Source organism: Osmia lignaria, unplaced genomic scaffold, assembly GCF_051020975.1.
Source record: "Osmia lignaria lignaria isolate PbOS001 unplaced genomic scaffold, iyOsmLign1 scaffold0005, whole genome shotgun sequence".
NCBI lineage: Eukaryota > Metazoa > Arthropoda > Insecta > Hymenoptera > Megachilidae > Osmia > Osmia lignaria.
The window spans coordinates 15981694-16005590 of record NW_027478162.1 but is presented as its reverse complement, the minus strand read 5'-3'; positions in this window follow the sequence as shown (position 1 = coordinate 16005590).

Genomic DNA, 23897 nt, shown 5'->3' with positions numbered 1-23897 from the left:
TATCTCGAAAACTACGCTTCTGATCAAAAAATATCATAGAACATAAATTGTAGGAAACATAATTCTCTACAAAAAACGTCTCTTAACATTTTGCCATAGCTCGCTTCGTTTCCGAGATATTTGCAGATTCAGCTCAAAGGAACGGGCCTGACGGACATATTTCGAGATATTTCTTCTTCTTGTTGTTCTTCCTCTGCACAGCTAAGCTGGAAGTGGCATTTGCGGCTCGCACTAGTGCAGAGTTATCTCAAAGAAAGGGGCCGCGGTGTTTCTGTATCTCTATTATGTTGATGCGGCTTCGGAACTTTTAAATATCTTGATATATCTCGAGAACTACGCATCTGATCAAAAAATATCATAGAACATAAAAAGTAGCAAACTTAATTCTCTACAAAAAAGGTCTCTTAACATTTTGCCATAGCTCGCTTGGTTTCCGAGATATTTGCAGATTTATCTCAAGGGAAGGGGCCTGACGGACATATTTCGAGATATTTCTTCTTCTTGTTGTACTTCTTCTGCACAGCTAAGCTGGAAGTGGCATTTGCGGCTCGCACTAGTGCAGAGTTATCTCAAAGAAAGGGGCCACGGTGTTTCTGTATCTCTATTATGTTGGTGCGGCTTCGGAACTTTTAAATATCTCGATATATCTCGAAAACTACGCTTCTGATCAAAAAACATCATAGAACATAAATTGTAGGAAACATAATTATCTACAAAAAACGTCTCTTAACATTTTGCCATAGCTCGCTTCGTTTCCGAGATATTTGCAGATTCAGCTCAAAGGAACGGGCCTGACGGACATATTTTGAGATATTTCTTCTTCTTGTTGTTCTTCCTCTGCACAGCTAAGCTGGAAGTGGCATTTGCAGCTCGCAATAGTGCAGAGTTATCTCAAAGAAAGGGGCCACGGCGTTTCTGTATCTCTATTATGTTGGTGCGGCTTCGGAACTTTTAAGTATCTTGATATATCTCGAGAACTACGCGTCTGATCAAAAAATATCATAGAACATAAAAAGTAGGAAACTTAATTCTCTACAAATAAAGTCTCTTAACATTTTGCCATAGCTCGCTTCGTTTCCGAGATATATGCAGATTTATCTCAAGGGAAGGGGCCTGACGGACATATTTCGAGATATTTCTTCTTCTTGTTGTTCTTCTTCTGCACAGCTAAGCTGGAAGTGGCTTTTGCGGCGCGCACTAGTGCAGAGTTATCTCAAAGAAAGGGGCCACGGTGTTTCTGTATCTCTATTACGTTGGTGCGGCTTCGGAACTTTTAAATATCTTGATATATCTCGAGAACTACGCATCTGATCAAAAAATATCATAGAACATAAAAAGTAGGAAACTTAATTCTCTACAAATAAAGTCTCTTAACATTTTGCCATAGCTCGCTTCGTTTCCGAGATATTTGCAGATTTATCTCAAGGGAAGGGGCCTGACGGACATATTTCGGGATATTTCTTCTTCTTGTTGTTCTTCTTCTGCACAGCTAAGCTGGAAGTGGCGTTTCCAGCTCGCAATAGCGCAGAGTTATCTCAAAGAAAGGGGCCACGGTGTTTCTGTATCTCTATTATGTTGGTGCGGCTTCGGAACTTTTAAATATCTTGATATATCTCGAGAACTACGCGTCTGATCAAAAAATATCATAGAACATAAAAAGTAGGAAACTTAATTCTCTACAAATAAAGTCTCTTAACATTTTGCCATAGCTCGCTTCGTTTCCGAGATATATGCAGATTTATCTCAAGGGAAGGGGCCTGACGGACATATTTCGAGATATTTCTTCTTCTTGTTGTTCTTCTTCTGCACAGCTAAGCTGGAAGTGGCATTTGCAGCTCGCAATAGTGCAGAGTTATCTCAAAGAAAGGGGCCACGGTGTTTCTGTATCTCTATTATGTTGGTGCGGCTTTGGAACTTTTAAATATCTCGATATATCTCGAAAACTACGCTTCTGATCAAAAAATATCATAGAACATAACTTGTAGGAAACATAATTCTCTACAAAAAAGGTCTCTTAACATTTTGCCATAGCTCGCTTCGTTTCCGAGATATTTGCAGATATATCTCAAGGGAAGGGGCCTGACGGACATATTTCGAGATATTTCTTCTTCTTGTTGTTCTTCTTCTGCACAGCTAAACTGGAAGTGGCATTTCCAGCTCGCAATAGTGCAGAGTTATCTCAAAGAAAGGGGCCACGGTGTTTCTGTATCTCTATTATGTTGGTGCGGCTTCGGAACTTTTAAATATCTTGATATATCTCTAGAACTACGCATCTGATCAAAAAATATCATAGAACATCAAAAGCAGGAAACTTAATTCTCTACAAAAAAGGTCTCTTAACATTTTGCCATAGCTCGCTTCGTTTCCGAGATATTTGCAGATTTATCTCAAGGGAAGGGGCCTGACGGACATATTTCGAGATATTTCTTCTTCTTGATGTTCTTCTTCTGCACAGCTAAGCTGGAAGTGGCATTTACAGCTCGCAATAGTGCAGAGTTATCTCAAAGAAAGGGGCCACGGTGTTTCTGTATCTCTATTATGTTGGTGCGGCTTCGGAACTTTTAAATATCTTGATATATCTCTAGAACTACGCATCTGATCAAAAAATATCATAGAACATATAAAGTAGGAAACTTAATTCTCTACAAAAAAGCTCTCTTAACATTTTGCCATAGCTCGCTTCGTTTCTGAGATATGTGCAGATTTATCTCAAGGGAAGGGGCCTGACGGACATGTTTCGAGATATTTCTTCTTCTTGTTGTTCTTCTTCTGCACAGCTAAGCTGGTAGTGGCTTTTGCGGCGCGCACTAGTGCAGAGTTATCTCAAAGAAAGGGGCCACGGTGTTTCTGTATCTCTATTACGTTGGTGCGGCTTCGGAACTTTTAAATATCTCGATATATCTCGAAAACTACGCTTCTGATCGAAAAATATCATAGAACATAAATTGTAGAAAACATAATTCTCTACAAAAAAGGTCTCTTAAGATTTTGCCATAGCTCGTTTCGTTTCCGAGATATTTGCAGATATATCTCAAGGGAAGGGGCCTGACGGACATATTTCGAGATATTTCTTCTTCTTGTTGTTCTCCTTCTGCACAGCTAAACTGGAAGTGGCATTTCCAGCTCGCAATAGTGCAGAGTTATCTCAAAGAAAGGGGCCACGGTGTTTCTGTATCTCTATTATGTTGGTGCGGCGTCGGAACTTTTAAATATCTTGATATATCTCGAGAACTACGCATCTGATCAAAAAATATCATACAACATAAAAAGTAGGAAACTTAATTCTCTACAAAAAAGGTCTCTTAACATTTTGCAATAGCTCGCTTCGTTTCCGAGATATTTGCAGATTTATCTCAAGGGAAGGGGCCTGACGGATATATTTCGAGATATTTCTTCTTCTTGATGTTCTTCTTCTGCACAGCTAAGCTGGAAGTGGCATTTACAGCTCGCAATAGTGCAGAGTTATCTCAAAGAAAGGGGCCACGGTGTTTCTGTATCTCTATTATGTTGGTGCGGCTTCGGAACTTTTAAATATCTTGATATATCTCTAGAACTACGCATCTGATCAAAAAATATCATAGAACACAAAAAGTAGGAAACTTAATTCTCTACAAAAAAGGTCTCTTAACATTTTGCCATAGCTCGCTTCGTTTCCGAGATATTTGCAGATTTATCTCAAGGGAAGGGGCCTGACGGACATATTTCGAGATATTTCTTCTTCTTGTTGTTCTTCTTCTGCACAGCTAAGCTGGAAGTGGCATTTACAGCTCGCAATAGTGCGGAGTTATCTCAAAGAAAGGGGCCACGGTGTTTCTGTATCTCTATTATGTTGGTGCGGCTTCGGAACTTTTAAATATCTTGATATATCTCTAGAACTACGCATCTGATCAAAAAATATCATAGAACATATAAAGTAGGAAACTTAATTCTCTACAAAAAAGGTCTCTTAACATTTTGCCATAGCTCGCTTCGTTTCCGAGATATATGCAGATTTATCTCAAGGGAAGGGGCCTGACGGACATATTTCGAGATATTTCTTCTTCTTGTTGTTCTTCTTCTGCACAGCTAAGCTGGAGGTGGCATTTGCAGCTCGCAATAGTGCAGAGTTATCTCAAAGAAAGGGGCCACGGTGTTTCTGTATCTCTATTATGTTGGTGCGGCTTTGTAACTTTTAAATATCTCGATATATCTCGAAAACTACGCTTCTGATCAAAAAATATCATAGAACATAACTTGTAGGAAACATAATTCTCTACAAAAAAGGTCTCTTAACATTTTGCCATAGCTCGCTTCGTTTCCGAGATATTTGCAGATATATCTCAAGGGAAGGGGCCTGACGGACATATTTCGAGATATTTCTTCTTCTTGTTGTTCTTCTTCTGCACAGCTAAACTGGAAGTGGCATTTCCAGCTCGCAATAGTGCAGAGTTATCTGAAAGAAAGGGGCCACGGTGTTTCTGTATCTCTAATATGTTGGTGCGGCTTCGGAACTTTTAAATATCTTGATATATCTCGAGAACTACGCATCTGATCAAAAAATATCATAGAACCTAAAAAGTAGGAAACTTAATTCTCTACAGAAAAGGTCTCTTAACATTTTGCCATAGCTCGCTTCGTTTCCGGGATATTTGCAGATTTATCTCGAGGGAAGGGGCCTAACGGACATATTTCGAGATATTTCTTCTTCTTGTTGTTGTCCTTCTGCACAGCTATACTGGAAGTGGCATTTCCAGCTCGCAATAGTGCAGAGTTATCTCAAAGAAAGGGGCCACGGTGTTTCTGTATCTCTATTATGTTGGTGCGGCTTCGGAACTATTAAATATCTTGATATATCTCGAGAACTACGCATCTGATCAAAAAATATCATAGAACATCAAAAGCAGGAAACTTAATTCTCTACAAAAAAGGTCTCTTAACATTTTGCCATAGCTCGCTTCGTTTCCGAGATATTTGCAGATTTATCTCAAGGGAAGGGGCCTGACGGACATATTTCGAGATATTTCTTCTTCTTGATGTTCTTCTTCTGCACAGCTAAGCTGGAAGTGGCTTTTGCGGCGCGCACTAGTGCAGAGTTATCTCAAAGAAAGGGGCCACGGTGTTTCTGTATCTCTATTACGTTGGTGCGGCTTCGGAACTTTTAAATATCTCGATATATCTCGAAAACTACGCTTCTGATCGAAAAATATCATAGAACATAAATTGTAGAAAACATAATTCTCTACAAAAAAGGTCTCTTAAGATTTTGCCATAGCTGGTTTCGTTTCCGAGATATTTGCAGATATATCTCAAGGGAAGGGGCCTGACGGACATATTTCGAGATATTTCTTCTTCTTGTTGTTCTCCTTCTGCACAGCTAAACTGGAAGTGGCATTTCCAGCTCGCAATAGTGCAGAGTTATCTCAAAGAAAGGGGCCACGGTGTTTCTGTATCTCTATTATGTTGGTGCGGCGTCGGAACTTTTAAATATCTTGATATATCTCGAGAACTACGCATCTGATCAAAAAATATCATACAACATAAAAAGTAGGAAACTTAATTCTCTACAAAAAAGGTCTCTTAACATTTTGCAATAGCTCGCTTCGTTTCCGAGATATTTGCAGATTTATCTCAAGGGAAGGGGCCTGACGGACATATTTCGAGATATTTCTTCTTCTTGATGTTCTTCTTCTGCACAGCTAAGCTGGAAGTGGCATTTACAGCTCGCAATAGTGCAGAGTTATCTCAAAGAAAGGGGCCACGGTGTTTCTGTATCTCTATTATGTTGGTGCGGCTTCGGAACTTTTAAATATCTTGATACATCTCTAGAACTACGCATCTGATCAAAAAATATCATAGAACACAAAAAGTAGGAAACTTAATTCTCTACAAAAAAGGTCTCTTAACATTTTGCCATAGCTCGCTTCGTTTCCGAGATATTTGCAGATTTATCTCAAGGGAAGGGGCCTGACGGACATATTTCGAGATATTTCTTCTTCTTGTTGTTCTTCTTCTGCACAGCTAAGCTGGAAGTGGCATTTACAGCTCGCAATAGTGCAGAGTTATCTCAAAGAAAGGGGCCACGGTGTTTCTGTATCTCTATTATGTTCGTGCGGCTTCGGAACTTTTAAATATCTTGATATATCTCTAGAACTACGCATCTGATCAAAAAATATCATAGAACATATAAAGTAGGAAACTTAATTCTCTACAAAAAAGGTCTCTTAACATTTTGCCATAGCTCGCTTCGTTTCCGAGATATTTGCAGATTTATCTCAAGGGAAGGGGCCTGACGGACATATTTCGAGATATTTCTTCTTCTTGTTGTTCTTCTTCTGCACAGCTAAGCTGGAAGTGGCATTTGCAGCTCGCAATAGTGCAGAGTTATCTCAAAGAAAGAGGCCACGGTGTTTCTGTACCTCTATTATGTTGGTGCAGCTTCGGAACTTTTAAATATCTTGATATATCTCGAGAACTACGCATCTGATCAAAAAATATCATAGAACATAAAAAGTAGAAAACTTAATTCTCTACAAAAAAGGTCTCTTAACATTTTGCCATAGCTCGCTTCGTTTCCGAGATATATGCAGATTTATCTCAAGGGAAGGGGCCTGACGGACATATTTCGAGATATTTCTTCTTCTTGTTGTTCTTCTTCTGCACAGCTAAGCTGGAAGTGGCATTTGCAGCTCGCAATAGTGCAGAGTTATCTCAAAGAAAGGGGCCACGGTGTTTCTGTATCTCTATTATGTTGGTGCGGCTTCGGAACTTTTAAATATCTCGATATATCTCGAAAACTACGCTTCTGATCAAAAAATATCATAGAACATAGCTTGTAGGAAACTTAATTCTCTACAGAAAAGGTCTCTTAACATTTTGCCATAGCTCGCTTCGTTTCCGGGATATTTGCAGATTTATCTCGAGGGAAGGGGCCTAACGGACATATTTCGAGATATTTCTTCTTCTTGTTGTTGTCCTTCTGCACAGCTAAACTGGAAGTGGCATTTCCAGCTCGCAATAGTGCAGAGTTATCTCAAAGAAAGGGGCCACGGTGTTTCTGTATCTCTATTATGTTGGTGCGGCTTCGGAACTTTTAAATATCTTGATATATCTCGAGAACTACGCATCTGATCAAAAAATATCATAGAACATCAAAAGCAGGAAACTTAATTCTCTACAAAAAAGGTCTCTTAACATTTTGCCATAGCTCGCTTCGTTTCCGAGATATTTGCAGATTTATCTCAAGGGAAGGGGCCTGACGGACATATTTCGAGATATTTCTTCTTCTTGATGTTCTTCTTCTGCACAGCTAAGCTGGAAGTGGCATTTACAGCTCGCAATAGTGCAGAGTTATCTCAAAGAAAGGGGCCACGGTGTTTCTGTATCTCTATTATGTTGGTGCGGCTTCGGAACTTTTAAATATCTTGATATATCTCGAGAACTACGCGTCTGATCAAAAAATATCATAGAATATAAAAAGTAGGAAACTTAATTCTCTACAAAAAAGGTCTCTTAACATTTTGCCATAGCTCGCTTCGTTTCCGAGATATGTGCAGATTTATCTCAAGGGAAGGGGCCTGACGGACATATTTCGAGATATTTCTTCTTCTTGTTGTTCTTCTTCTGCACAGCTAAGCTGGAAGTGGCTTTTGCGGCTCGCACTAGTGCAGAGTTATCTCAAAGAAAGGGGCCACGGTGTTTCTGTATCTCTATTATGTTGGTGCGGCGTCGGAACTTTTAAATATCTTGATATATCTCGAGAACTACGCATCTGATCAAAAAATATCATAGAACATATAAAGTAGGAAACTTAATTCTCGACAAAAAAGGTCTCTTAACATTTTGCCATAGCTCACTTCGTTTCCGAGATATTTGCAGATTTATCTCAAGGGAAGGGGCCTGACGGACATATTTCGAAATATTTCTTCTTCTTGTTGTTCTTCTTCTGCACAGCTAAGCTGGAAGTGGCTTTTGCGGCTCGCACTAGTGCAGAGTTATCTCAAAGAAAGGGGCCACGGTGTTTCTGTATCTCTATTACGTTGGTGCGGCTTCGGAACTTTTAAATATCTCGATATATCTCGAAAACTACGCTTCTGATCGAAAAATATCATAGAACATAAATTGTAGAAAACATAATTCTCTACAAATAAGGTCTCTTAAGATTTTGCCATAGCTCGTTTCGTTTCCGAGATATTTGCAGATATATCTCAAGGGAAGGGGCCTGACGGACATATTTCGAGATATTTCTTCTTCCTGTTGTTCTCCTTCTGCACAGCTAAACTGGAAGTGGCATTTCCAGCTCGCAATAGTGCAGAGTTATCTCAAAGAAAGGGGCCACGGTGTTTCTGTATCTCTATTATGTTGGTGCGGCGTCGGAACTTTTAAATATCTTGATATATCTCGAGAACTACGCATCTGATCAAAAAATATCATAGAACATAAAAAGTAGGAAACTTAATTCTCTACAAAAAAGGTCTCTTAACATTTTGCCATAGCTCGCTTCGTTTCCGAGATATTTGCAGATTTATCTCAAGGGAAGGGGCCTGACGGACATATTTCGAGATATTTCTTCTTCTTGTTGTTCTTCTTCTGCACGGCTAAGCTGGAAGTGGCATTTACAGCTCGCAATAGTGCAGAGTTATCTCAAAGAAAGGGGCCACGGTGTTTCTGTATCTCTATTATGTTGGTGCGGCTTCGGAACTTTTAAATATCTTGATATATCTCTAGAACTACGCATCTGATCAAAAAATATCATAGAACATATAAAGTAGGAAACTTAATTCTCGACAAAAAAGGTCTCTTAACATTTTGCCATAGCTCACTTCGTTTCCGAGATATTTGCAGATTTATCTCAAGGGAAGGGGCCTGACGGACATATTTCGAAATATTTCTTCTTCTTGTTGTTCTTCTTCTGCACAGCTAAACTGGAAGTGGCATTTGCAGCTCGCAATAGTGCAGAGTTATCTCAAAGAAAGAGGCCACGGTGTTTCTGTACCTCTATTATGTTGGTGCAGCTTCGGAACTTTTAAATATCTTGATATATCTCGAGAACAGCGCATCTGATCAAAAAATATCATACAACATAAAAAGTAGAAAACTTAATTCTCTACAAAAAAGGTCTCTTAACATTTTGCCATAGCTCGCTTCGTTTCCGAGATATTTGCAGATTTATCTCAAGGGAAGGGGCCCGACGGACATATTTCGAGATATTTCTTCTTCTTGTTGTTCTTCTTCTGCACAGCTAAACTGGAAGTGGCATTTCCAGCTCGCAATAGTGCAGAGTTATCTCAAAGAAAGGGGCCACGCTGTTTCTGTTTCTCTATTATGTTGGTGCGGCTTCGGAACTTTTAAATATCTCGATATATCTCGAAAACTACGCTTCTGATCAAAAAATATCATAGAACATAAATTATAGGAAACATAATTCTCTACAAAAAAGGTCTCTTAACATTTTGCCATAGCTCGCTTCGTTTCCGAGATATATGCAGATTTATCTCAAGGGAAGGGGCCTGACGGACATATTTCGAGATATTTCTTCTTCTTGTTGTTCTTCTTCTGCACAGCTAAACTGGAAGTGGCATTTCCAGCTCGCAATAGTGCAGAGTTATCTCAAAGAAAGGGGCCACGGTGTTTCTGTATCTCTATTATGTTGGTGCGGCTTCGGAACTTTTAAATATCTCGATATATCTCGAAAACTACGCCTCTGATCAAAAAATATCATAGAACATTACTTGTAGGAAACATAATTCTCTACAAAAAAGGTCTCTTACCATTTTGCCATAGCTCGCTTCGTTTCCGAGATATTTGCAGATATATCTCAAGGGAAGGGGCCTGACGGACATATTTCGAGATATTTCTTCTTCTTGTTGTTCTTCTTCTGCACAGCTAAGCTGGAAGTGGCATTTACAGCTCGCAATGAAGCAGAGTTATCTCAAAGAAAGGGGCCACGGTGTTTCTGTATCTCTATTATGTTGGTGCGGCTTCGGAACTTTTAAATATCTTGATATATCTCTAGAACTACGCATCTGATCAAAAAATATTATAGAACATATAAAGTAGGAAACTTAATTCTCTACAAAAAAGGTCTCTTAACATTTTGCCATAGCTCGCTTCGTTTCCGAGATATTTGCAGATTTATCTCAAGGGAAGGGCCCTGACGGACATATTTCGAGATATTTCTTCTTCTTGATGTTCTTCTTCTGCACAGCTAAGCTGGAAGTGGCATTTACAGCTCGCAATGAAGCAGAGTTATCTCAAAGAAAGGGGCCACGGTGTTTCTGTATCTCTATTATGTTGGTGCGGCTTCGGAACTTTTAAATATCTTGATATATCTCTAGAACTACGCATCTGATCAAAAAATATCATAGAACATATAAAGTAGGAAACTTAATTCTCTACAAAAAAGGTCTCTTAACATTTTGCCATAGCTCGCTTCGTTTCCGAGATATTTGCAGATTTATCTCAAGGGAAGGGGCCTGACGGACATATTTCGAGATATTTCTTCTTCTTGTTGTTCTTCTTCTGCACAGCTAAACTGGAAGTGGCATTTCCAGCTCGCAATAGTGCAGAGTTATCTCAAAGAAAGGGGCCACGGTGTTTCTGTATCTCTATTATGTTGGTGCGGCTTCGGAACTTTTAAATATCTTGATATATCTCGAGAACTACGCATCTGATCAAAAATATCATACAACATAAAAAGTAGGAAACTTAATTCTCTACAAATAAAGTCTCTTAACATTTTGCCATAGCTCGCTTCGTTTCCGAGATATTTGCAGATTTATCTCAAGGGAAGGGGCCTGACGGACATATTTCGAGATATTTCTTCTTCTTGTTGTTCTTCTTCTGCACAGCTAAGCTGGAAGTGGCTTTTGCGGCTCGCACTAGTGCAGAGTTATCTCAAAGAAAGGGGCCACGGTGTTTCTGTATCTCTATTATGTTGGTGCGGCGTCGGAACTTTTAAATATCTTGATATATCTCGAGAACTACGCATCTGATCAAAAAATATCATAGAACATAAAAAGTAGGAAACTTAATTCTCTACAAAAAAGGTCTCTTAACATTTTGCCATAGCTCGCTTCGTTTCCGATATATTTGCAGATTTATCTCAAGGGAAGGGGCCTGACGGACATATTTCGAGATATTTCTTCTTCTTGTTGTTCTTCTTCTGCACGGCTAAGCTGGAAGTGGCATTTACAGCTCGCAATAGTGCAGAGTTATCTCAAAGAAAGGGGCCACGGTGTTTCTGTATCTCTATTATGTTGGTGCGGCTTCGGAACTTTTAAATATCTTGATATATCTCTAGAACTACGCATCTGATCAAAAAATATCATAGAACATATAAAGTAGGAAACTTAATTCTCGACAAAAAAGGTCTCTTAACATTTTGCCATAGCTCACTTCGTTTCCGAGATATTTGCAGATTTATCTCAAGGGAAGGGGCCTGACGGACATATTTCGAAATATTTCTTCTTCTTGTTGTTCTTCTTCTGCACAGCTAAACTGGAAGTGGCATTTGCAGCTCGCAATAGTGCAGAGTTATCTCAAAGAAAGGGGCCACGGTGTTTCTGTATCTCTATTATGTTGGTGCGGCTTCGGAACTTTTAAATATCTCGATATATCTCGAAAACTACGCTTCTTATCGAAAAATATCTTAGAACATAAATTGTAGAAAACATAATTCTCTACAAAAAAGGTCTCTTAAGATTTTGCCATAGCTCGTTTCGTTTCCGACATATTTGCAGATATATCTCAAGGGAAGGGGCCTGACGGACATATTTCGAGATATTTCTTCTTCTTGTTGTTCTTCTTCTGCACGGCTAAGCTGGAAGTGGCATTTACAGCTCGCAATAGTGCAGAGTTATCTCAAAGAAAGGGGCCACGGTGTTTCTGTATCTCTATTATGTTGGTGCGGCTTCGGAACTTTTAAATATCTTGATATATCTCGAAAACTACGCATCTGATCAAAAAATATCATAGAACATATAAAGTAGGAAACTTAATTCTCGACAAAAAAGGTCTCTTAACATTTTGCCATAGCTCACTTCGTTTCCGAGATATTTGCAGATTTATCTCAAGGGAAGGGGCCTGACGGACATATTTCGAAATATTTCTTCTTCTTGTTGTTCTTCTTCTGCACAGCTAAGCTGGAAGTGGCTTTTGCGGCTCGCACTAGTGCAGAGTTATCTCAAAGAAAGGGGCCACGGTGTTTCTGTATCTCTATTACGTTGGTGCGGCTTCGGAACTTTTAAATATCTCGATATATCTCGAAAACTACGCTTCTGATCGAAAAATATCATAGAACATAAATTGTAGAAAACATAATTCTCTACAAATAAGGTCTCTTAAGATTTTGCCATAGCTCGTTTCGTTTCCGAGATATTTGCAGATATATCTCAAGGGAAGGGGCCTGACGGACATATTTCGAGATATTTCTTCTTCCTGTTGTTCTCCTTCTGCACAGCTAAACTGGAAGTGGCATTTCCAGCTCGCAATAGTGCAGAGTTATCTCAAAGAAAGGGGCCACGGTGTTTCTGTATCTCTATTATGTTGGTGCGGCGTCGGAACTTTTAAATATCTTGATATATCTCGAGAACTACGCATCTGATCAAAAAATATCATAGAACATAAAAAGTAGGAAACTTAATTCTCTACAAAAAAGGTCTCTTAACATTTTGCCATAGCTCGCTTCGTTTCCGAGATATTTGCAGATTTATCTCAAGGGAAGGGGCCTGACGGACATATTTCGAGATATTTCTTCTTCTTGTTGTTCTTCTTCTGCACGGCTAAGCTGGAAGTGGCATTTACAGCTCGCAATAGTGCAGAGTTATCTCAAAGAAAGGGGCCACGGTGTTTCTGTATCTCTATTATGTTGGTGCGGCTTCGGAACTTTTAAATATCTTGATATATCTCTAGAACTACGCATCTGATCAAAAAATATCATAGAACATATAAAGTAGGAAACTTAATTCTCGACAAAAAAGGTCTCTTAACATTTTGCCATAGCTCACTTCGTTTCCGAGATATTTGCAGATTTATCTCAAGGGAAGGGGCCTGACGGACATATTTCGAAATATTTCTTCTTCTTGTTGTTCTTCTTCTGCACAGCTAAACTGGAAGTGGCATTTGCAGCTCGCAATAGTGCAGAGTTATCTCAAAGAAAGAGGCCACGGTGTTTCTGTACCTCTATTATGTTGGTGCAGCTTCGGAACTTTTAAATATCTTGATATATCTCGAGAACAGCGCATCTGATCAAAAAATATCATACAACATAAAAAGTAGAAAACTTAATTCTCTACAAAAAAGGTCTCTTAACATTTTGCCATAGCTCGCTTCGTTTCCGAGATATTTGCAGATTTATCTCAAGGGAAGGGGCCCGACGGACATATTTCGAGATATTTCTTCTTCTTGTTGTTCTTCTTCTGCACAGCTAAACTGGAAGTGGCATTTCCAGCTCGCAATAGTGCAGAGTTATCTCAAAGAAAGGGGCCACGCTGTTTCTGTTTCTCTATTATGTTGGTGCGGCTTCGGAACTTTTAAATATCTTGATATATCTCGAGAACTACGCATCTGATCAAAAAATATCATAGAACATAAAAAGTAGGAAACTTAATTCTCTACAAATAAGGTCTCTTAACATTTTGCCATAGCTCACTTCGTTTCCGAGATATTTGCAGATATATCTCAAGGGAAGGGGCCTGAGGGACATATTTCGAGATATTTCTTCTTCTTGTTGTTCTTCTTCTGCACAGCTAAGCTGGTAGTGGCATTTACAGCTCGCAATGAAGCAGAGTTATCTCAAAGAAAGGGGCCACGGTGTTTCTGTATCTCTATTATGTTGGTGCGGCTTCGGAACTTTTAAATATCTTGATATATCTCTAGAACTACGCATCTGATCAAAAAATATCATAGAACATATACAGTAGGAAACTTAATTCTCTACAAAAAAGGTCTCTTAACATTTTGCCATAGCTCGCTTCGTTTCCGAGATATTTGCAGATTTATCTCAAGGGAAGGGGCCTGACGGACATATTTCGAGATATTTCTTCTTCTTGATGTTCTTCTTCTGCACAGCTAAGCTGGAAGTGGCATTTACAGCTCGCAATAAAGCAGAGTTATCTCAAAGAAAGGGGCCACGGTGTTTCTGTATCTCTATTATGTTGGTGCGGCTTCGGAACTTTTAAATATCTTGATATATCTCTAGAACTACGCATCTGATCAAAAAATATCATAGAACATATAAAGTAGGAAACTTAATTCTCTACAAAAAAGGTCTCTTAACATTTTGCCATAGCTCGCTTCGTTTCCGAGATATTTGCAGATTTATCTCAAGGGAAGGGGCCTGACGGACATATTTCGAGATATTTCTTCTTCTTGTTGTTCTTCTTCTGCACAGCTAAACTGGAAGTGGCATTTCCAGCTCGCAATAGTGCAGAGTTATCTCAAAGAAAGGGGCCACGGTGTTTCTGTATCTCTATTATGTTGGTGCGGCTTCGGAACTTTTAAATATCTTGATATATCTCGAGAACTACGCATCTGATCAAAAATATCATACAACATAAAAAGTAGGAAACTTAATTCTCTACAAATAAAGTCTCTTAACATTTTGCCATAGCTCGCTTCGTTTCCGAGATATTTGCAGATTTATCTCAAGGGAAGGGGCCTGACGGACATATTTCGAGATATTTCTTCTTCTTGTTGTTCTTCTTCTGCACAGCTAAGCTGTAAGTGGCGTTTGCGGCCCGCACTAGTGCAGAGTTATCTCAAAGAAAGGGGCCACTGTGTTTCTGAATCTCTATTATGTTGGTGCGGCTTCGGAACTTTTAAATATCTCGATATATCTCGAGAACTACGCTTCTGATCAAAAAATATCATAGAACATAAATTGTAGGAAACATAATTCTCTACAAAAAAGGTCTCTTAACATTTTGCCATAGCTCGCTTCGTTTCCGAGATATATGCAGATTTATCTCAAGGGAAGGGGCCTGACGGACATATTTCGAGATATTTCTTCTTCTTGTTGTTCTCCTTCTGCACAGCTAAACTGGAAGTGGCATTTCCAGCTCGCAATAGTGCAGAGTTATCTCAAAGAAAGGGGCCACGGTGTTTCTGTATCTCTATTATGTTGGTGCGGCGTCGGAACTTTTAAATATCTTGATATATCTCGAGAACTACGCATCTGATCAAAAAATATCATACAACATAAAAAGTAGGAAACTTAATTCTCTACAAAAAAGGTCTCTTAACATTTTGCCATAGCTCGCTTCGTTTCCGAGATATTTGCAGATTTATCTCAAGGGAAGGGGCCTGACGGACATATTTCGAGATATTTCTTCTTCTTGTTGTTCTTCTTCTGCACAGCTAAGCTGGAAGTGGCATTTACAGCTCGCAATAGTGCAGAGTTATCTCAAAGAAAGGGGCCACGGTGTTTCTGTATCTCTATTATGTTGGTGCGGCTTCGGAACTTTTAAATATCTTGATATATCTCTAGAACTACGCATATGATCAAAAAATATCATAGAACATATAAAGTAGGAAACTTAATTCTCTACAAAAAAGGTCTCTTAACATTTTGCCATAGCTCACTTCGTTTCCGAGATATTTGCAGATTTATCTCAAGGGAAGGGGCCTGACGGACATATTTCGAAATATTTCTTCTTCTTGTTGTTCTTCTTCTGCACAGCTAAGCTGGAAGTGGCATTTGCGGCCCGCACTAGTGCAGAGTTATCTCAAAGAAAGGGGCCGCGGTGTTTCTGAATCTCTATTATGTTGGTGCGGCTTCGGAACTTTTAAATATCTCGATATATCTCGAGAACTACGCTTCTGATCAAAAAATATCATAGAACATAAATTATAGGAAACGTAATTCTCTACAAAAAAGGTCTCTTAACATTTTGCCATAGCTCGCTTCGTTTCCGAGATATATGCAGATTTATCTCAAGGGAAGGGGCCTGACGGACATATTTCGAGATATTTCTTCTTCTTGTTGTTCTTCTTCTGCACAGCTAAACTGGAAGTGGCATTTCCAGCTCGCAATAGTGCAGAGTTATCTCAAAGAAAGGGGCCACGGTGTTTCTGTATCTCTATTATGTTGGTGCGGCTTCGGAACTTTTAAATATCTCGATATATCTCGAAAACTACGCCTCTGATCAAAAAATATCATAGAACATTACTTGTAGGAAACATAATTCTCTACAAAAAAGGTCTCTTACCATTTTGCCATAGCTCGCTTCGTTTCCGAGATATTTGCAGATATATCTCAAGGGAAGGGGCCTGACGGATATATTTCGAGATATTTCTTCTTCTTGTTGTTCTTCTTCTGCACAGCTAAACTGGAAGTGGCATTTGCAGCTCGCAATAGTGCGGAGTTATCTCAAAGAAAGGGGCCACGGTGTTTCTGTATCTCTATTATGTTGGTGCGGCTTCGGAACTTTTAAATATCTTGATATATCTCGAGAACTACGCATCTGATCAAAAAATATCATAGAACATAAAAAGTAGGAAACTTAATTCTCTACAAATAAGGTCTCTTAACATTTTGCCATAGCTCACTTCGTTTCCGAGATATTTGCAGATATATCTCAAGGGAAGGGGCCTGACGGACATATTTCGAGATATTTCTTCTTCTTGTTGTTCTTCTTCTGCACAGCTAAGCTGGAAGTGGCATTTACAGCTCGCAATGAAGCAGAGTTATCTCAAAGAAAGGGGCCACGGTGTTTCTGTATCTCTATTATGTTGGTGCGGCTTCGGAACTTTTAAATATCTTGATATATCTCTAGAACTACGCATCTGATCAAAAAATATTATAGAACATATAAAGTAGGAAACTTAATTCTCTACAAAAAAGGTCTCTTAACATTTTGCCATAGCTCGCTTCGTTTCCGAGATATTTGCAGATTTATCTCAAGGGAAGGGCCCTGACGGACATATTTCGAGATATTTCTTCTTCTTGATGTTCTTCTTCTGCACAGCTAAGCTGGAAGTGGCATTTACAGCTCGCAATGAAGCAGAGTTATCTCAAAGAAAGGGGCCACGGTGTTTCTGTATCTCTATTATGTTGGTGCGGCTTCGGAACTTTTAAATATCTTGATATATCTCTAGAACTACGCATCTGATCAAAAAATATCATAGAACATATAAAGTAGGAAACTTAATTCTCTACAAAAAAGGTCTCTTAACATTTTGCCATAGCTCGCTTCGTTTCCGAGATATTTGCAGATTTATCTCAAGGGAAGGGGCCTGACGGACATATTTCGAGATATTTCTTCTTCTTGTTGTTCTTCTTCTGCACAGCTAAACTGGAAGTGGCATTTCCAGCTCGCAATAGTGCAGAGTTATCTCAAAGAAAGGGGCCACGGTGTTTCTGTATCTCTATTATGTTGGTGCGGCTTCGGAACTTTTAAATATCTTGATATATCTCGAGAACTACGCATCTGATCAAAAATATCATACAACATAAAAAGTAGGAAACTTAATTCTCTACAAATAAAGTCTCTTAACATTTTGCCATAGCTCGCTTCGTTTCCGAGATATTTGCAGATTTATCTCAAGGGAAGGGGCCTGACGGACATATTTCGAGATATTTCTTCTTCTTGTTGTTCTTCTTCTGCACAGCTAAGCTGTAAGTGGCGTTTGCGGCCCGCACTAGTGCAGAGTTATCTCAAAGAAAGGGGCCACGGTGTTTCTGAATCTCTATTATGTTGGTGCGGCTTCGGAACTTTTAAATATCTCGATATATCTCGAGAACTACGCTTCTGATCAAAAAATATCATAGAACATCAATTGTAGGAAACATAATTCTCTACAAAAAAGGTCTCTTAACATTTTGCCATAGCTCGCTTCGTTTCCGAGATATATGCAGATTTATCTCAAGGGAAGGGGCCTGACGGACATATTTCGAGATATTTCTTCTTCTTGTTGTTCTCCTTCTGCACAGCTAAACTGGAAGTGGCATTTCCAGCTCGCAATAGTGCAGAGTTATCTCAAAGAAAGGGGCCACGGTGTTTCTGTATCTCTATTATGTTGGTGCGGCGTCGGAACTTTTAAATATCTTGATATATCTCGAGAACTACGCATCTGATCAAAAAATATCATACAACATAAAAAGTAGGAAACTTAATTCTCTACAAAAAAGGTCTCTTAACATTTTGCCATAGCTCGCTTCGTTTCCGAGATATATGCAGATTTATCTCAAGGGAAGGGGCCTGACGGACATATTTCGAGATATTTCTTCTTCTTGTTGTTCTTCTTCTGCACAGCTAAACTGGAAGTGGCGTTTCCAGCTCGCAATAGCGCAGAGTTATCTCAAAGAAAGGGGCCACGGTGTTTCTGTATCTCTATTATGTTGGTGCGGCTTCGGAACTTTTAAATATCTTGATATATCTCGGGAACTACGCATCTGATAAAAAAATATCATAGAACATAAAAAGTAGGAAACTTAATTCTCTACAAATAAAGTCTCTTAACATTTTGCCATAGCTCGCTTCGTTTCCGAGATATTTGCAGATTTATCTCAAGGGAAGGGGCCTGACGGACATATTTCGAGACATTTCTTCTTCTTGTTGTTCTTCTTCTGCACAGCTAAGCTGGAAGTGGCATTTGCAGCTCGCAATAGTGCAGAGTTATCTCAAAGAAAGGGGCCACGGTGTTTCTGTATCTCTATTATGTTGGTGCGGCTTCGGAACTTTTAAATATCTTGATATATCTCGAGAACTACGCATCTGATCAAAAAATATCATAGAACATAAAAAGTAGAAAACTTAATTCTCTACAAAAAAGGTCTCTTAACATTTTGCCATAGCTCGCTTCGTTTCCGAGATATATGCAGATTTATCTCAAGGGAAGGGGCCTGACGGACATATTTCGAGATATTTCTTCTTCTTGTTGTTCTTCTTCTGCACAGCTAAGCTGGAAGTGGCATTTGCGGCTCGCACTAGTGCAGAGTTATCTCAAAGAAAGGGGCCACGGTGTTTCTGTATCTCTATTATGTTGGTGCGGCTTCGGAACTTTTAAATATCTCGATATATCTCGAAAACTACGCTTCTGATCAAAAAATATCATAGAACATAAATTGTAGGAAACATAATTCTCTACAAAAAAGGTCTCTTAACATTTTGCCATAGCTCGTTTCGTTTCCGAGATATTTGCAGATATATCTCAAGGGAAGGGGCCTGACGGACATATTTCGAGATATTTCTTCTTCTTGTTGTTCTTCTTCTGCACAGCTAAGCTGGAAGTGGCATTTACAGCTCGCAATAGTGCAGAGTTATCTCAAAGAAAGGGGCCACGGTGTTTCTGTATCTCTATTATGTTGGTGCGGCTTCGGAACTTTTAAATATCTTGATATATCTCTAGAACTACGCATCTGATCAAAAAATATCATAGAACATATAAAGTAGGAAACTTAATTCTCTACAAAAAGGGTCTCTTAACATTTTGCCATAGCTCGCTTCGTTTCCGAGATATTTGCAGATTTATCTCAAGGGAAGGGGCCTGACGGACATATTTCGAGATATTTCTTCTTCTTGTTGTTCTTCTTCTGCACAGCTAAACTGGAAGTGGCATTTCCAGCTCGCAATAGTGCAGAGTTATCTCAAAGAAAGGGGCCACGGTGTTTCTGTTTCTCTATTATGTTGGTGCGGCTTCGGAACTTTTAAATATCTTGATATATCTCGAGAACTACGCATCTGATCAAAAAATATCATAGAACATAAAAAGTAGGAAACTTAATTCTCTACAAATAAGGTCTCTTAACATTTTGCCATAGCTCACTTCGTTTCCGAGATATTTGCAGATATATCTCAAGGGAAGGGGCCTGACGGACATATTTCGAGATATTTCTTCTTCTTGTTGTTCTTCTTCTGCACAGCTAAGCTGGAAGTGGCATTTACAGCTCGCAATAAAGCAGAGTTATCTCAAAGAAAGGGGCCACGGTGTTTCTGTATCTCTATTATGTTGGTGCGGCTTCGGAACTTTTAAATATCTTGATATATCTCTAGAACTACGCATCTGATCAAAAAATATCATAGAACATATAAAGTAGGAAACTTAATTCTCTACAAAAAAGGTCTCTTAACATTTTGCCATAGCTCGCTTCGTTTCCGAGATATTTGCAGATTTATCTCAAGGGAAGGGGCCTGACGGACATATTTCGAGATATTTCTTCTTCTTGTTGTTCTTCTTCTGCACAGCTAAGCTGGAAGTGGCATTTGCGGCCCGCACTAGTGCAGAGTTATCTCAAAGAAAGGGGCCACGGTGTTTCTGAATCTCTATTATGTTGGTGCGGCTTCGGAACTTTTAAATATCTTGATATATCTCGAGAACTACGCATCTGATCAAAAAATATCATAGAACATAAAAAGTAGGAAACTTAATTCTCTACAAATAAGGTCTCTTAACATTTTGCCATAGCTCACTTCGTTTCCGAGATATTTGCAGATATATCTCAAGGGAAGGGGCCTGACGGACATATTTCGAGATATTTCTTCTTCTTGTTGTTCTTCTTCTGCACAGCTAAGCTGGAAGTGGCATTTACAGCTCGCAATGAAGCAGAGTTATCTCAAAGAAAGGGGCCACGGTGTTTCTGTATCTCTATTATGTTGGTGCGGCTTCGGAACTTTTAAATATCTTGATATATCTCTAGAACTACGCATCTGATCAAAAAATATCATAGAACATATAAAGTAGGAAACTTAATTTTCTACAAAAAAGGTCTGTTAACATTTTGCCATAGCTCGCTTCGTTTCCGAGATATTTGCAGATTTATCTCAAGGGAAGGGGCCTGACGGACATATTTCGAGATATTTCTTCTTCTTGATGTTCTTCTTCTGCACAGCTAAGCTGGAAGTGGCATTTACAGCTCGCAATGAAGCAGAGTTATCTCAAAGAAAGGGGCCACGGTGTTTCTGTATCTCTATTATGTTGGTGCGGCTTCGGAACTTTTAAATATCTTGATATATCTCTAGAACTACGCATCTGATCAAAAAATATCATAGAACATATAAAGTAGGAAACATAATTCTCTACAAAAAAGGTCTCTTAACATTTTGCCATAGCTCGCTTCGTTTCCGAGATATATGCAGATTTATCTCAAGGGAAGGGGCCTGACGGACATATTTCGAGATATTTCTTCTTCTTGTTGTTCTCCTTCTGCACAGCTAAACTGGAAGTGGCATTTCCAGCTCGCAATAGTGCAGAGTTATCTCAAAGAAAGGGGCCACGGTGTTTCTGTATCTCTATTATGTTGGTGCGGCGTCGGAACTTTTAAATATCTTGATATATCTCGAGAACTACGCATCTGATCAAAAAATATCATACAACATAAAAAGTAGGAAACTTAATTCTCTACAAAAAAGGTCTCTTAACATTTTGCCATAGCTCGGTTCGTTTCCGAGATATATGCAGATTTATCTCAAGGGAAGGGGCCTGACGGACATATTTCGAGATATTTCTTCTTCTTGTTGTTCTTCTTCTGCACAGCTAAACTGGAAGTGGCGTTTCCAGCTCGCAATAGCGCAGAGTTATCTCAAAGAAAGGGGCCACGGTGTTTCTGTATCTCTATTATGTTGGTGCGGCTTCGGAACTTTTAAATATCTTGATATATCTCGGGAACTACGCATCTGATAAAAAAATATCATAGAACATAAAAAGTAGGAAACTTAATTCTCTACAAATAAAGTCTCTTAACATTTTGCCATAGCTCGCTTCGTTTCCGAGATATTTGCAGATTTATCTCAAGGGAAGGGGCCTGACGGACATATTTCGAGACATTTCTTCTTCTTGTTGTTCTTCTTCTGCACAGCTAAGCTGGAAGTGGCATTTGCAGCTCGCAATAGTGCAGAGTTATCTCAAAGAAAGGGGCCACGGTGTTTCTGTATCTCTATTATGTTGGTGCGGCTTCGGAACTTTTAAATATCTTGATATATCTCGAGAACTACGCATCTGATCAAAAAATATCATAGAACATAAAAAGTAGGAAACTTAATTCTCTACAAAAAAGGTCTCTTAACATTTTGCCATAGCTCGCTTCGTTTCCGAGATATATGCAGATTTGTCTCAAGGGAAGGGGCCTGACGGACATATTTCGAGATATTTCTTCTTCTTGTTGTTCTTCTTCTGCACAGCTAAGCTGGAAGTGGCATTTGCGGCTCGCACTAGTGCAGAGTTATCTCAAAGAAAGGGGCCACGGTGTTTCTGTATCTCTATTATGTTGGTGCGGCTTCGGAACTTTTAAATATCTCGATATATCTCGAAAACTACGCTTTTGATCAAAAAATATCATAGAACATAAATTGTAGGAAACATAATTCTCTACAAAAAAGGTCTCTTAACATTTTGCCATAGCTCGTTTCGTTTCCGAGATATTTGCAGATATATCTCAAGGGAAGGGGCCTGACGGACATATTTCGAGATATTTCTTCTTCTTGTTGTTCTTCTTCTGCACAGCTAAGCTGGAAGTGGCATTTACAGCTCGCAATAAAGCAGAGTTATCTCAAAGAAAGGGGCCACGGTGTTTCTGTATCTCTATTATGTTGGTGCGGCTTCGGAACTTTTAAATACCTTGATATATCTCTAGAACTACGCATCTGATCAAAAAATATCATAGAACATATAAAGTAGGAAACTTAATTCTCTACAAAAAAGGTCTCTTAACATTTTGCCATAGCTCGCTTCGTTTCCGAGATATTTGCAGATTTATCTCAAGGGAAGGGGCCTGACGGACATATTTCGAGATATTTCTTCTTCTTGTTGTTCTTCTTCTGCACAGCTAAGCTGGAAGTGGCATTTGCGGCCCGCACTAGTGCAGAGTTATCTCAAAGAAAGGGGCCACGGTGTTTCTGAATCTCTATTATGTTGGTGCGGCTTCGGAACTTTTAAATATCTTGATATATCTCGAGAACTACGCATCTGATCAAAAAATATCATAGAACATAAAAAGTAGGAAACTTAATTCTCTACAAATAAGGTCTCTTAACATTTTGCCATAGCTCACTTCGTTTCCGAGATATTTGCAGATATATCTCAAGGGAAGGGGCCTGACGGACATATTTCGAGATATTTCTTCTTCTTGTTGTTCTTCTTCTGCACAGCTAAGCTGGAAGTGGCATTTACAGCTCGCAATGAAGCAGAGTTATCTCAAAGAAAGGGGCCACGGTGTTTCTGTATCTATTATGTTGGTGCGGCTTCGGAACTTTTAAATATCTTGATATATCTCTAGAACTACGCATCTGATCAAAAAATATCATAGAACATATAAAGTAGGAAACTTAATTTTCTACAAAAAAGGTCTGTTAACATTTTGCCATAGCTCGCTTCGTTTCCGAGATATTTGCAGATTTATCTCAAGGGAAGGGGCCTGACGGACATATTTCGAGATATTTCTTCTTCTTGATGTTCTTCTTCTGCACAGCTAAGCTGGAAGTGGCATTTACAGCTCGCAATGAAGCAGAGTTATCTCAAAGAAAGGGGCCACGGTGTTTCTGTATCTCTATTATGTTGGTGCGGCTTCGGAACTTTTAAATATCTTGATATATCTCTAGAACTACGCATCTGATCAAAAAATATCATAGAACATATAAAGTAGGAAACATAATTCTCTACAAAAAAGGTCTCTTAACATTTTGCCATAGCTCGCTTCGTTTCCGAGATATATGCAGATTTATCTCAAGGGAAGGGGCCTGACGGACATATTTCGAGATATTTCTTCTTCTTGTTGTTCTCCTTCTGCACAGCTAAACTGGAAGTGGCATTTCCAGCTCGCAATAGTGCAGAGTTATCTCAAAGAAAGGGGCCACGGTGTTTCTGTATCTCTATTATGTTGGTGCGGCGTCGGAACTTTTAAATATCTTGATATATCTCGAGAACTACGCATCTGATCAAAAAATATCATACAACATAAAAAGTAGGAAACTTAATTCTCTACAAAA